The sequence below is a fragment of the Gekko japonicus genome, unplaced genomic scaffold (genome assembly GCF_001447785.1).
Source record: "Gekko japonicus isolate JY-2015 unplaced genomic scaffold, Gekko_japonicus_V1.1 scaffold644, whole genome shotgun sequence".
Classification (NCBI taxonomy): Eukaryota; Metazoa; Chordata; class Lepidosauria; order Squamata; family Gekkonidae; genus Gekko; species Gekko japonicus.
In genome coordinates, this window is record NW_015160853.1 from 292,823 (window position 1) to 304,050 (window position 11,228).

General features: G+C 47.9%; 1 protein-coding gene across 2 annotated transcripts in view; it reads right to left on the reverse strand.

Moving 5' to 3' along the window:
* CCNI (cyclin I) overlaps positions 1 to 11,228 on the reverse strand; it is a 98,131-nt gene that overhangs the window by 50,779 nt on the left and 36,124 nt on the right. The window contains exon 1 of one of the 2 annotated variants that reach the window (XM_015421209.1): positions 10,998 to 11,077. The exons of the other annotated variant lie outside the window; for it this stretch is intronic. The gene's annotated coding sequence lies outside the window, so the exon portion shown is untranslated. Of the gene's footprint in view, positions 1 to 10,997; positions 11,078 to 11,228 lie in introns of those variants that run through there. 2 annotated transcript variants of the gene reach the window in all.

Here is an 11,228-nt window from a genome sequence, read left to right on the forward strand (position 1 = left end):
CCACCCACCCACCCCCAGCAGCCTCCTGTTCCCTCCCTTGCACCAGTTGCTCACGGGCCAGATAAGAGTCCTGGCTCTAGCCCCCGGGGCCTTATGTTTGACACCCCTGTTCTAGACCTCACAGAAGCCAGGGACACCAGAAATCACCAATCCTTCAGACGCGCCTGGTTCCGCACCAATCTGTATCTTAGCAGTTAGCACCGCAAAGCTTTTTTCTCTACTCTGCCGACAACATCAAACCTTTGGTACTGCAAAGTTCCACCATATCCCCTTTGTGCCTGTGCTATACATTACAGCAGGGCCTTCTCTGCTGTGGCATCCACCTGATGGAGTCTGCTTCAAAGTAAAGTCTACCTGGCCAGACCAGGTCGCAAAGGTTACCAGGCTGGCGTTTCTCCGACTACACCAGGTTAGGCAACTGGCTCCCCGTCTTGCCCTGACCTAGCCATAGTAATCCATGCAAAGGTCACATCCAGGATAGACTACTGTAACTCACTCTACGTGGGTCTACCCTTGAGGCTGACCCAAAAGCTCCAACTGATCCCTAATGTGGCCACGTGGGTCCTTACAGGGACCCCTCAGACAGCACATATTCTGCTTGTGCTGCAAGAGCTGCACTGGCTTCCGGTGGAGCACCAGATCAGGTTCAAGGTGTTGGTTTTCACCTTTAAGGCCCTTAGCAGTCAGGGACCCACATACCTTCGGGACCTGCCTCTCTCAGTATGCCCCCAGAAGAGCGCTGCACTTGGGAAGTGGTGGTCCCCTGCCTGGTGGAACTCTCTGCCAGAGAACACCCGTGCCTTGCAGGATTTGTTACCTTTCCGCAGGGCATGTAAGGCAGAGATGTTCCAGCAGGCATTTGGTTGAGGACAGCGACGGGACATGTAGTCTGCCACTCTCACGCCTTCCATCCTCCGCAGCCTCCCTAGGAGACTTGTGGAAGCGGAAATCTTCACCATCTCGGAACGGATTGTTTTATTTGTTGATATATGTATTTTATTGTTGGGTTTAATTCATTTATTGCATTCAGCTTTGTTGTAAACCACCCTAAGCCCGGCTTCCAGGAAAGGGCGGCCTAAAAGCCTAATTAAATAAATAAAACTAATTGGTTTTCATTCGAAGCTAAAAACATTCCGCTACCCGAAGGCCTTGCCGACACAGAAGCGGACACGGTTGGGTTTTTTTGTCTGCTTTTTTAATCCGGGATTTTTAATTGATGCTTTTTCAATGTGATAATAGGTTGCAATTAATTTCAGTTTAAAATTGTTTTTGCTTTTAAGGTTTTGGTGACATTTTCATGGTTGCCCTGCGGGGGGATTAAACTGATGTGACAGCTCTGCGCATGCATCATGTCACACATGCGGCATTTCACCCTCCATATCAATTAATGGGGGAGCAGAGGCACACAGAAACTGTGTGCATATACACAGAGGGGGAAAGTTAGGCATGTTTAATCCCCTTTCTATACCAAATTGCAGGCTCATGGACATATAGCCTAATATGAACAAAATATATACCATGAGATGGCAACAAATATGCATAGACTCTTCTTTAAATTTACTTATAAATAATGAAATGGTAAGGAGCTGCGGTGGCTCAAGTGGTTAAGACGCTGAACTGCAGGCTGTGGAAGGTCGGTAGTTCAGGAGTTCGAGACCCGGGTGCCGCATGACGGAGTGAGCTCCCGTCTCTAGTTCCAGCTCCTGCCAACCTAGCAGTTCGAAAGCAAGAAATCGCAAGTAGATAAACAGGTACCGCTTCGGTGGGAAGGTAACAGCCTTCCGTGCGCCTTGGTGTTTAGTCATGCCGGCCACATGACCACGGAAACGTCTTCGGACAGCGCTGGCTCTTCGGCTTGGAAATGGAAATGAGCACCACAACCCTAGAGTCGGGTTCGACTGGCTTTCGAGCAAGGGAACCTTTACCTTTACCTTTAATGGTGCTCAATAGAACTTATATCACATACAATCCTTGTTATTTGTATCAATACAAGTACTACAAAAGACAATATTGTCTACTTCTTACAACAACCCATTGAAACAAACAACAGCATATTCTATTACACAATGCAGCATGTGAAAGATTCTGAAAGATTCAGCCCGTTTCTTTGTCTTTCTCATATTAATCCCCTTTTTATGCCACAACTTCATTAAAATCAAAAGATAGTACAGAAATTATAAAACTGAAGTGTCCTTATTTCAGCTCACCATGTTCACCGTGCTATAGGTTTTTTTAAAAAAACATTAACTTTTTAATTAAAGTTTTTAAGATTATCAAGATGATGTAACATGACAGATATCAATTCAAGTTCAAATGAAATCACAACAAATACTTAGGTGCAAGAGATAGATATAGCACATCCCAATCATACAGATAGATAAACCTGCTTCATTAATAGAATTACAAACAGGCATTCATACTAAACACATAATAAAATACCAGGAGGTATTATTAAATACAGAAAAAGACAGTATGTCTATTATATTCACACTAGCAGTAGTAGTAGTAGTAGTAGTAGGAGGAGGAGGAGGAGGAGGAGGTGGAGGAGAAGGAGAAGGAGGAGATTGGATTTATACCCTGCCCTTTACTTGGAGTCTCAGAGTGGCTTACAAACTCCTTTCCCTCCCCCTCCCCACAACAGACACCCTGTGAGGTAGGTGGGGCTGAGAGAGCTCTTTCCAGGAAGGCCCTTTCCAGGACAACTCTGACAGAACTATGGCTGGCCCAAGGTCATCCAGCAGTTGCAAGTGGAGGAGCGGGGAATCAAACCTGGTTCTCCCAGATTAGAGTCCGCGCACTTAACCATTGCACCAAACTGGCAAGTGGTGACAAGGTGTGTAACGCATAGGGGATAGGAGCCGAGAAAATGTTTGAAGTGGAGAAGAATACCATGCCATAGTTTATGTAGCTCACGCTTTGTAGTTGCAGGTCGAGAAACACGAGTGACATGATACCGTTGTGCCACCGATCCTCCACATGTCTGTAGAAGGTCAGGCATCCCTCTCAGAAAATCCTCTGGTTTTATTTATTTGTTTATTCATTCATTAGATTTGTACCCTGCCCTCCCCAACGGGCTCAGGGCGGCTACAACAGAGGCAATTGCCATAACAACAGTTAAAACAACATAAAAACAATCATTAAACAGTATAAAACAATCATTAAATAAAGTCTATTTAGGACATTTTAATTTGAAACTGCTGGGATGAAGGCTCAGCTGGCAACAGGTGGATTCCAGTCCCCCTGCAATCACAGCCCCAAACTCAACTAGCCCAACTTCAAGTCTGGTGCCCAAAAGGGGGTTCCAAAAGGCACGGGCAACATTGTGGGAGGTGAGAGCTCTGTCTCCAGCATTTAAGGTCGGCCTGCTCCGGCTGAATGGCATTTCTGCTCTTAAATGCCTATGATATGTTACTGATTTGTTTAATTCATTTACACCCTGCCTTTCTCTCCAGCGGAAGAGACCCAAAGTGGCTTCTGTCATTCTCTCCTCCATTTTATCCTCGCAACCACCCTGTGAAGAAGGTTAAGCTGAGAACGTGTGGCTGGCTCAAGGTCACCCAGTGAGCTTCCACGGCATGAGTGAGGAGCCAGTTTGGTGTAGTGGTGAGGAGCGCGGACTCTAATCTGGGAGAGCCGGGTTTGATCCCCCGCTCCTCCACATGCAGCTGCTGGTGCGACTTTGGGTCAGTCACAAGTTCTCTCATAGCTGTTCTCTCACAAGCAGTTTCTGTCAAGAGCTCTCTCAGCCCCGCCTGCCTCACAGGATGTCTGTTGTGGGGAGGGGAAGGGAAAGGAGATTGTAAGCCCATCTGAGACTCCTTCGGGTAGTGAAGGGTGGGGGAACTTGGCACAGTTACGCAGGGCCTGTAAGACGGAGCTCTTCCGCCATGCCTTTGCATAGGAGCCGCCGCCACCATTGTGCCACCACCGAGTTGCCATCTATGACGGTGGATTAGATCTATAAGTGAACCGGCCCTGGGAAGACGCCTAGGTGACCAAGAACTTATGTTGTCAGGCTAGGTTGATAAAAGGATCCCATCTTGGAGAGATAAGTTAATATCTAGAGCACCGCACTTTATTTATTGATTGTTTTATACTGTTTTAACTGTTTGTTATGGCATTTGCCGCTGTTGGAAGCCGCCCTGAGCCCATCTGGGGAGGGCGGGATACAAATCTAATAAATAAATAAATAAATATAAATCCAATCTCTTCTCTTCTTCTTCTATTTAGGACATTTAAAATGTTGCGGTTCTTGGATTCCAAATGTAGCATTAATTTTTAAACGCCAGGGCTTCTTTTAAAAAAAGAAAGGTTTGAGCCCATTCATGGAGGCAACGCGAGATCCTCCCTACGGATCTCTCTCCAGCTCTTGCTATTGAGGAGACACACACACACACCCTTCTTCTTGCTCTGTAATAAGTACTCTGGTTAAAAACAATCCAGCCCGCAGGCTCCGAGTCCCTGGGAAAGCATTTCAACACTGCCACAACTTTGTGCCTCCTTGTGAAATCTGAAACCCAATCCCTCGGCCCCTGGCCAGCTTGCTGGTCAAGCCGTTGACAAAGTCTGCAATTGTGAGATTTATGAACAGTCAGTGTGCACCTGTTGGATCCAAACCAGGGGCAAGGGAGCTCTGCCACTTGTTTGCAGGCACATGCTGTACCCAGAAGCCGGCATCGCAAGCCAGAACTCAGCTCAAAAGTTCCAAGAAATCAAAGCCTTTAACCCTCACAAATGCAGATTCAAGCGCGGCAAATTCCATGTTCACTTAACAAAACAACCATGATTTTGCAGACACTCTTTATAATAAAGGAAACTCAAGGCCATAAGGGTTGGGGGCAGAAAGTACCCACAAGTTGCAGCTGATTTATGCTGACCCCGTAGGCTTTTCGAGGCAAGAGGCGTTCAGAAGTGGCTTGCCATCGCCTGCCTCTGTGTAGCAACCCTGAACTTCCTTAAAGGTAAAGGTAAAGGTTCCCTTGCTCGAAAGCCAGTCGAACCCGACTCTAGGGTTGTGGTGCTCATTTCCATTTCCAAGCCGAAGAGCCAGCGCTGTCCGAAGACGTTTCCGTGGTCATGTGGCCGGCATGACTAAACACCAAGGCGCACGGAACGCTGTTCCCTTCCCACCGAAGTGGTACCTATTTATCTACTTGCAATTTCTTGCTTTCGAACTGCTAGGTTGGCAGGAGCTGGAACTAGAGACGGGAGCTCACTCCGTCATGTGGCAACTCGGGTCTCGAACTGCTGAACTACTGACCTTTCACAGCCTGCAGTTCAGCGTTTTAACCACTTGAGCCACTGCAGCTCCGTTGAACGTCCTTAGCAGTCTCCTATCCAAATACTAAACAGGGTCGACGATGCTTAGCTCCCAAGATCTGGCAAGAGCGGGCTAGCCTGCACCATCCAGGTCTGTGTGGAGACAAATAGAGGTGGCTCTGCCATTGCCTGCCTCTGTGTAGCAACCATGAACTTCCTTAGCGGTCTCCTATCCAAATACTAAACAGGGTCGACCCTGTTTAGCTTCCAAGATCGGACAAGACTGCACTTGCCTGGGCCATCCAGGGCAGGGCAGACTTCAATGGTGGTGGAAAGAGCCATCAAGTCACAGATGATGACTCTGTAGGGTCTTCAAGGCAAGAGATGCTCAGAGGTGTTTTTGCCATTGCCTGCCTCTGCGTAGCAACCCTGGACTGCCTTGGTGGCCTCCCATCCAAATACTAACCAGGGCCGACTCTGCTTAGTTTCCAAGGTCTGATGAGATCAGGCTAGCCTGGGCCATCCAGGTCAGGCCAAAAGACACACAGAGGTGGTTCTGCCATTGCCTGCCTCTGCACAGCAACCCTGGACTTCCTTGTTGGTCTCCCATCCCAGTACTAAACAGGGCCGACCCTGCTTAGCTTCCGAGGTCTGATGAGTTCGGGATGGCCTGGGCCATCCAGGTGAGGGCAAAAAACATACAGAGGTGGTTTTGCCATTGCCTGCCTCTGCGTAGCAACCCTGGACTTCCTTGGTGGTCTCCTGTCCAAAGAATAACCAGGGCCAACCCTGCTTAGCTTCTGAGATCTGATGAGATCACACTAGCCTAGGCTATCCAGGTCAGGGCAAAAGACATACAGCGGTGGTTCTGGCATTGCCTGCCTCTGCATAGCAACCCTGGACTTCCTCGGTGGTCTCCCGTCCAAAGAATAACCAGGGCCAAACCTGCTTAGCTTCCAAGACCTGACGAGATCAGACTAGCCTGGGCCATTCAGGTCAGAGTAATGAGGGCTGGGGTTTTGAAGAGCATCTCCAGCGGGTCTTGACAAACAAGAATGTTCATTGGTCTTCTGTTTGCACAGCCGCTTACGTGCATATATGTCCCAACGTACACTCACACACTCCATTATCAAGTAATATGGGCCCGGCTTAGGCTCCTTTGTCTTCAAATGCAAGGAGACTGGAGAGCAGGTCCAGACAAAGCTACCCTGACCAATGCTCCCTCTAAGCCAAGCGTGGCCAAACTTGCTCAATGTTAAGAGCCACGTAGAATAAACGTCAGACGTTTGAGAGCCACAAGACATGAACAAATATTACACACGTGTTTTTATTAAAAAATATATATGCAGATTTGCTTTCTATTAACATTAAATGTGACTGCCAAAAATAAAAACCAAAGGGGTCAAAACAGATATTGATAATGATATTTATTTGCTCAATGATATTTATCTGTTTGCTAATGATATCTATTTGTCTAAGAGGGAGAGAAAAAGAGAAAGGTGGAAAGAAAGAATGGAAGAGGTGGAAAGAGAGAGAGAGAGAAACAAAGAAAGCAAATAGATGGGAGGGAGGGAGGAAAAGGATGCCTCCCCTTCGCTTCCCCAGCTGCCCTGCCGGGAGCCACACAATATGTGTGAAAGAGCCTCATGTGGCTCCCGAGCCACAGTTTGGCCACCCTGCTGTAAGCTATGAAGTCCTGTGAGCAAAAATTCTACTTTGTGAGCGACTGGCATTCAAGTTGTGAGCAAGTGATTTGGCTACTGCATAAATCAGTTTGCAATGGAGCCATCGTTCCATCCTGAGCTAAGACAAAAATGTGTGAGCCGGAGGCTAAAAAACTGTGAGCTAGCTCACACTAACTCAGCTTAGAGGGAACACTGACCCTGACCCCCCACCCTTCCTGTATTTTCACTTAACAAATGTTTGTCCAGCTGGTTTACTTAAACCTGCAGACCTATGGAAATCACCTCCTGCGGCTCTACTCCGTGCCCTAATGAATGCCACTGTGCAATGCAGTTCGGTCAGGCAAAGGCATGGAAAATATGCTGAGGCCGACTATTAAAAAGGACGCTGGGAAAGTGTCTGATGAAAATGCAAGTAAGAAAGGAGGGAGGGAGGGAAACAAGCACCTGGGCTGGTCAAAGAGGGAAGAGGTTACTTTCAGTTCACTCGCTGGCATGACCCTCTTTGGAAAACAACGGTACTTCCCAATATTCAGTATCTGTTTCGTATAATAAAAAGCCCCCAGGCGGGTTTTGCTCTTGCGTGGGTGAAAGTTCACCGGGGGAATTCTCCGGGAGTTGACAGAATTGTGGACATAAAATAACTGGGGCCCATGTGCCATCAAAACAGCCTCCACTCTAAGCCAATCCCAGAGAACAAAAGCTTCAAACACAGTTCTCAAACAATCTAAAGAAGGTGGGCCACCTTCTCCCTCCAGACAAATTGCTCAGGCACCGAACGCTCCCTGGGCATGATGTCACCACGCATGAAGCAGCCTCATACTGAATCACACTCTTTGTCTATCAAGTATTGCCTACTCAGACTTGGCAGTGACTCTCCAGGGTCTTGCCAGAGACCTTTCACACAGTGTTCCCTCTAAGCTGAGTTAGTGTGAGCTAGCTCACAGTTTTTTTAGCCTCCGGCTCACACCTTTTTGTCTTAGTTCAGGAACGATGGCTCCAGAGCAAACTGATTTATGCAGTAGCCAAATCGCTCGCTCACAACTTTAATGCCAGTAGCTTCAAAGTAGAATTTTTGCTCGCAAGACTCCACAGCTTAGAGGGAGCATTGCTTTCACACAGGGCTTTTTTGTGGAAAAAGCCCAGCAGGAACTCATTAGCATAATAGGCCACACCAAACAGCAGAAACTTATTAGCATATTAGGCCACACCCCTGACAGCAGTTTATTGGCCTATTAGGCCGCATTCCCATGTTACCAGAAGTGTGGTCATCCAGCCATACCCACCTTTTGCTTCTTATTCTATTTACCTTGTTTGTTGTCAAAACCCAGGGCTTTTTTGTAGAAGGAACTTCTTTGCGTGTTAGGCCACACACCCCTAATGTAGCCAATCCTAATGAGTTCCTGCTGTTGGGTGTGGCCTATTATGCTAATGGGTTCCTGCTGGGTGTGGCCAACTTGGAAGCCAGCCAGAACTCCGTTCCTGTGCGTTCCTGCCCAAAAATAGCCCTGCTTTCATATCATCTACTGCCTGGTCCTTTGAACTGGACGTGCTGGAGATTGAACCTGGGACCTTCTGCATGCCAAGCAGATGCTCTGCCAGGGACCCATGAGCCCTACCAGTGCGCCAAACAGATGGAGTACACTGGCATAGAGAGTACTCCATCTTTCTGTGTTGTACCTCTGAGGATGCGAGTCGCAGCCGCTGGCGAAACGCCAGGTATTACAATGCCAAGACCATGGCCATACAGCCTGGAAAATCTACAGCAACTAATATTTGTGAATGCGGGCACACTGCTATTACGACCGTTGTGAACACTGCAATAGAATTTCTGGCATCAGTTAGATGTTAGAAGTTCAAGTTCAGCTTCAGACCATTTTCTCTTCTCACAGATCGGCCTCTCACAGAGGGGATGGGGCTTGGCTTGCCATGTTCCTCCCCACCCCCAAGTAGAACAGCTGCAGAGATCTAGCCTCGGCCGGCAACTACGGTTTCTCGAACGTCACATTTCTCCAGCCTTATTTTACACATTCACATTATCGACATTGTCAGGGATTTTATATAAAAACCGCACTCACTGACCTGACTTTCTAGATCACTGCACGCTCCTGGCAAAGGAGGAGCCACAGAGACGACTGCACCGAGACGTGTGAGAACATGTTTTCCTGCTAGTGAATGATCCGTGGGCCCTAATAAGAACTGCACTGAACATGAAGCTGCCGTATACTGAATCCATTCAAGCCGCAGGGCTCTTTTTGTAGCAGGAACTCCTTTGCATATTAGGCCACACACCCCTAATGTAGCCAATCCTCCAAGAGCTTACAGAGCTCTTTTTACAGGAGCTACTGTAAGCTCTTGGAGGATTGGCTATATTAGGGGTGTGTCGCTTAATATGCAAAGGAGTACCTGCTACCAACCTAGCAGTTCGAAAGCAAGAAATTGCAAGTAGATAAATAGGGACCACTTCGGTGGGAAGGTAACAGCGCTCCGTGCGCCTTGGTGTTTAGTCATGCCGGCCACATGACCACGGAAACGTCTTCGGACAGCGCTGGCTCTTCGGCTTTGAAACGGGGATGAGCACCGCAACCCTAGAGTCGGATTCGACTGGCTTTCGAGCAAGGGAACCTTTACCTTTACCTGCTACAAAAAGAGCCCTGAATCAAGGTCAGTGTTGTCCACCCCGGCTGCTGGTGGCTCTCCGGGGTCTTTCACCCCCAAGCAATGCCCCCTCTCAGCTGTGGGGCCTTGTGAGCCAAAATTCTACTCTCTGAGCTCCTGGCATGAAAGTTGTGAGCGAGCAATTTGGGTGCTGCGTAGATTAGTCTACTCTGGAGCCATCCTTCCTTTTTTATATATATACTTTTTTATTGCTTTTCTCTACACAACTACAAAGGAAGGGGAACTAAACTAAACTAAAATACAAAGCTAAAGCAAGGATCACGTTACATTAGTTACATCAATCCCATAATAGTCTTCCCTCGTGTGTAAAAAAAAGAAAAGAAAAAGGAGTGATACGGTCTACTATTTTTTCAAAACCAAACTGATACAAGCATAATTAGCCAGCGTAGGTGCATCCTAGTTTCTTATATATCAAAAGAGAATAAGGCTCCCAAGATTAAGGTATACATCACATCATTATCTCCTGTGTTTATTTTTATCGTAGTTCAGTTTAACCATGAGGTGTTTAGGAGCTGCTTCTCCTTTCTCAGATTCAGAATCCTCCGAAGGAGCTGCCCCGGGGGTGGAGCCATCCCTTCCTGCGCTAAAACAAAAACGTGTGAGCCGGAGGTCAAAGAACTGTGAGCTAGCTCACACTAACTCAGCTTAGAGGAAACACTGCCCCCAGGATCCTTTCATTGGAGATGCCAGGGATTGAACCTCAGAAACCTGCATGTCAAGCAGGTGGTCTTACTGCCGAACCACAGCCTCTCCCCTTTGTGTGTTAGTCCTTAAGGTGCTACAAGATCCCCGCTGTTTTAAACAGCACCACGGATCCCAAAAATCACTAGAAAACAAACCACTGCGTTGCCCTGTAGCCCAGTGGGGGGCTGTAGCTCAGTGGCAGAGTCCATATTCCTCCCTCCTCCCCTAGCCCTCTTTTCCAGACTCCCGCCTGCACAGGGGAGATGGGCATTGGCCAAAGGTGGGGCTGTTTCAGTAGCGCTGCCCGTCCTTTGGAATGCCTTCCTCCTTCAGGCCGGCCTGGCGCCTACTTTAAAGCCTTTCAGGTGCCGGGCCAAACCTTTCCTCTTGCCTAAGCTTTTAACTAAGGGGTTCCACCTTTTGAAAGCAGTTTTTACAGTCTGCTTCTAGCCCGAGGACTGTTCTGCACACGTTGCATTAGGCTGTTCTATGCGGTTTCCAAACACGACTGGAGAGATGGTATGTAATTTTTTTCCTAAATAAATAAATATCTCCAACCAAAAGAATTGCAAGTAGATGGGGGGGGGGGGGGGGGGGGGGGGGAAACAAATAGAATCTCTTCTGCCTAAGGCACTGGGGAACGGCTGCCAGGCAGAGCAGACGGCCCAGTGGCAACTTCCCCTGTTCACTCACCTTCTCTTCCTGTTTCCTGCGGCAGTCCATACTTCCTGTCCTACCAGCCCGCTAGGTATAGATTCCCACAGGGCTGTCCATTCTCCCACAGTTAATCGCCGCTGGGCGTTCTGATCTGTGTACTCCTGTCCTTTCTCCAAGCCACAAACGATCTGAAAAGACTCCTTCTCTGTCCAAGGGAAGAGGAAGTGATGCAAACGAAAGCAAAGGCAATAAGTGAAGTGACTCACG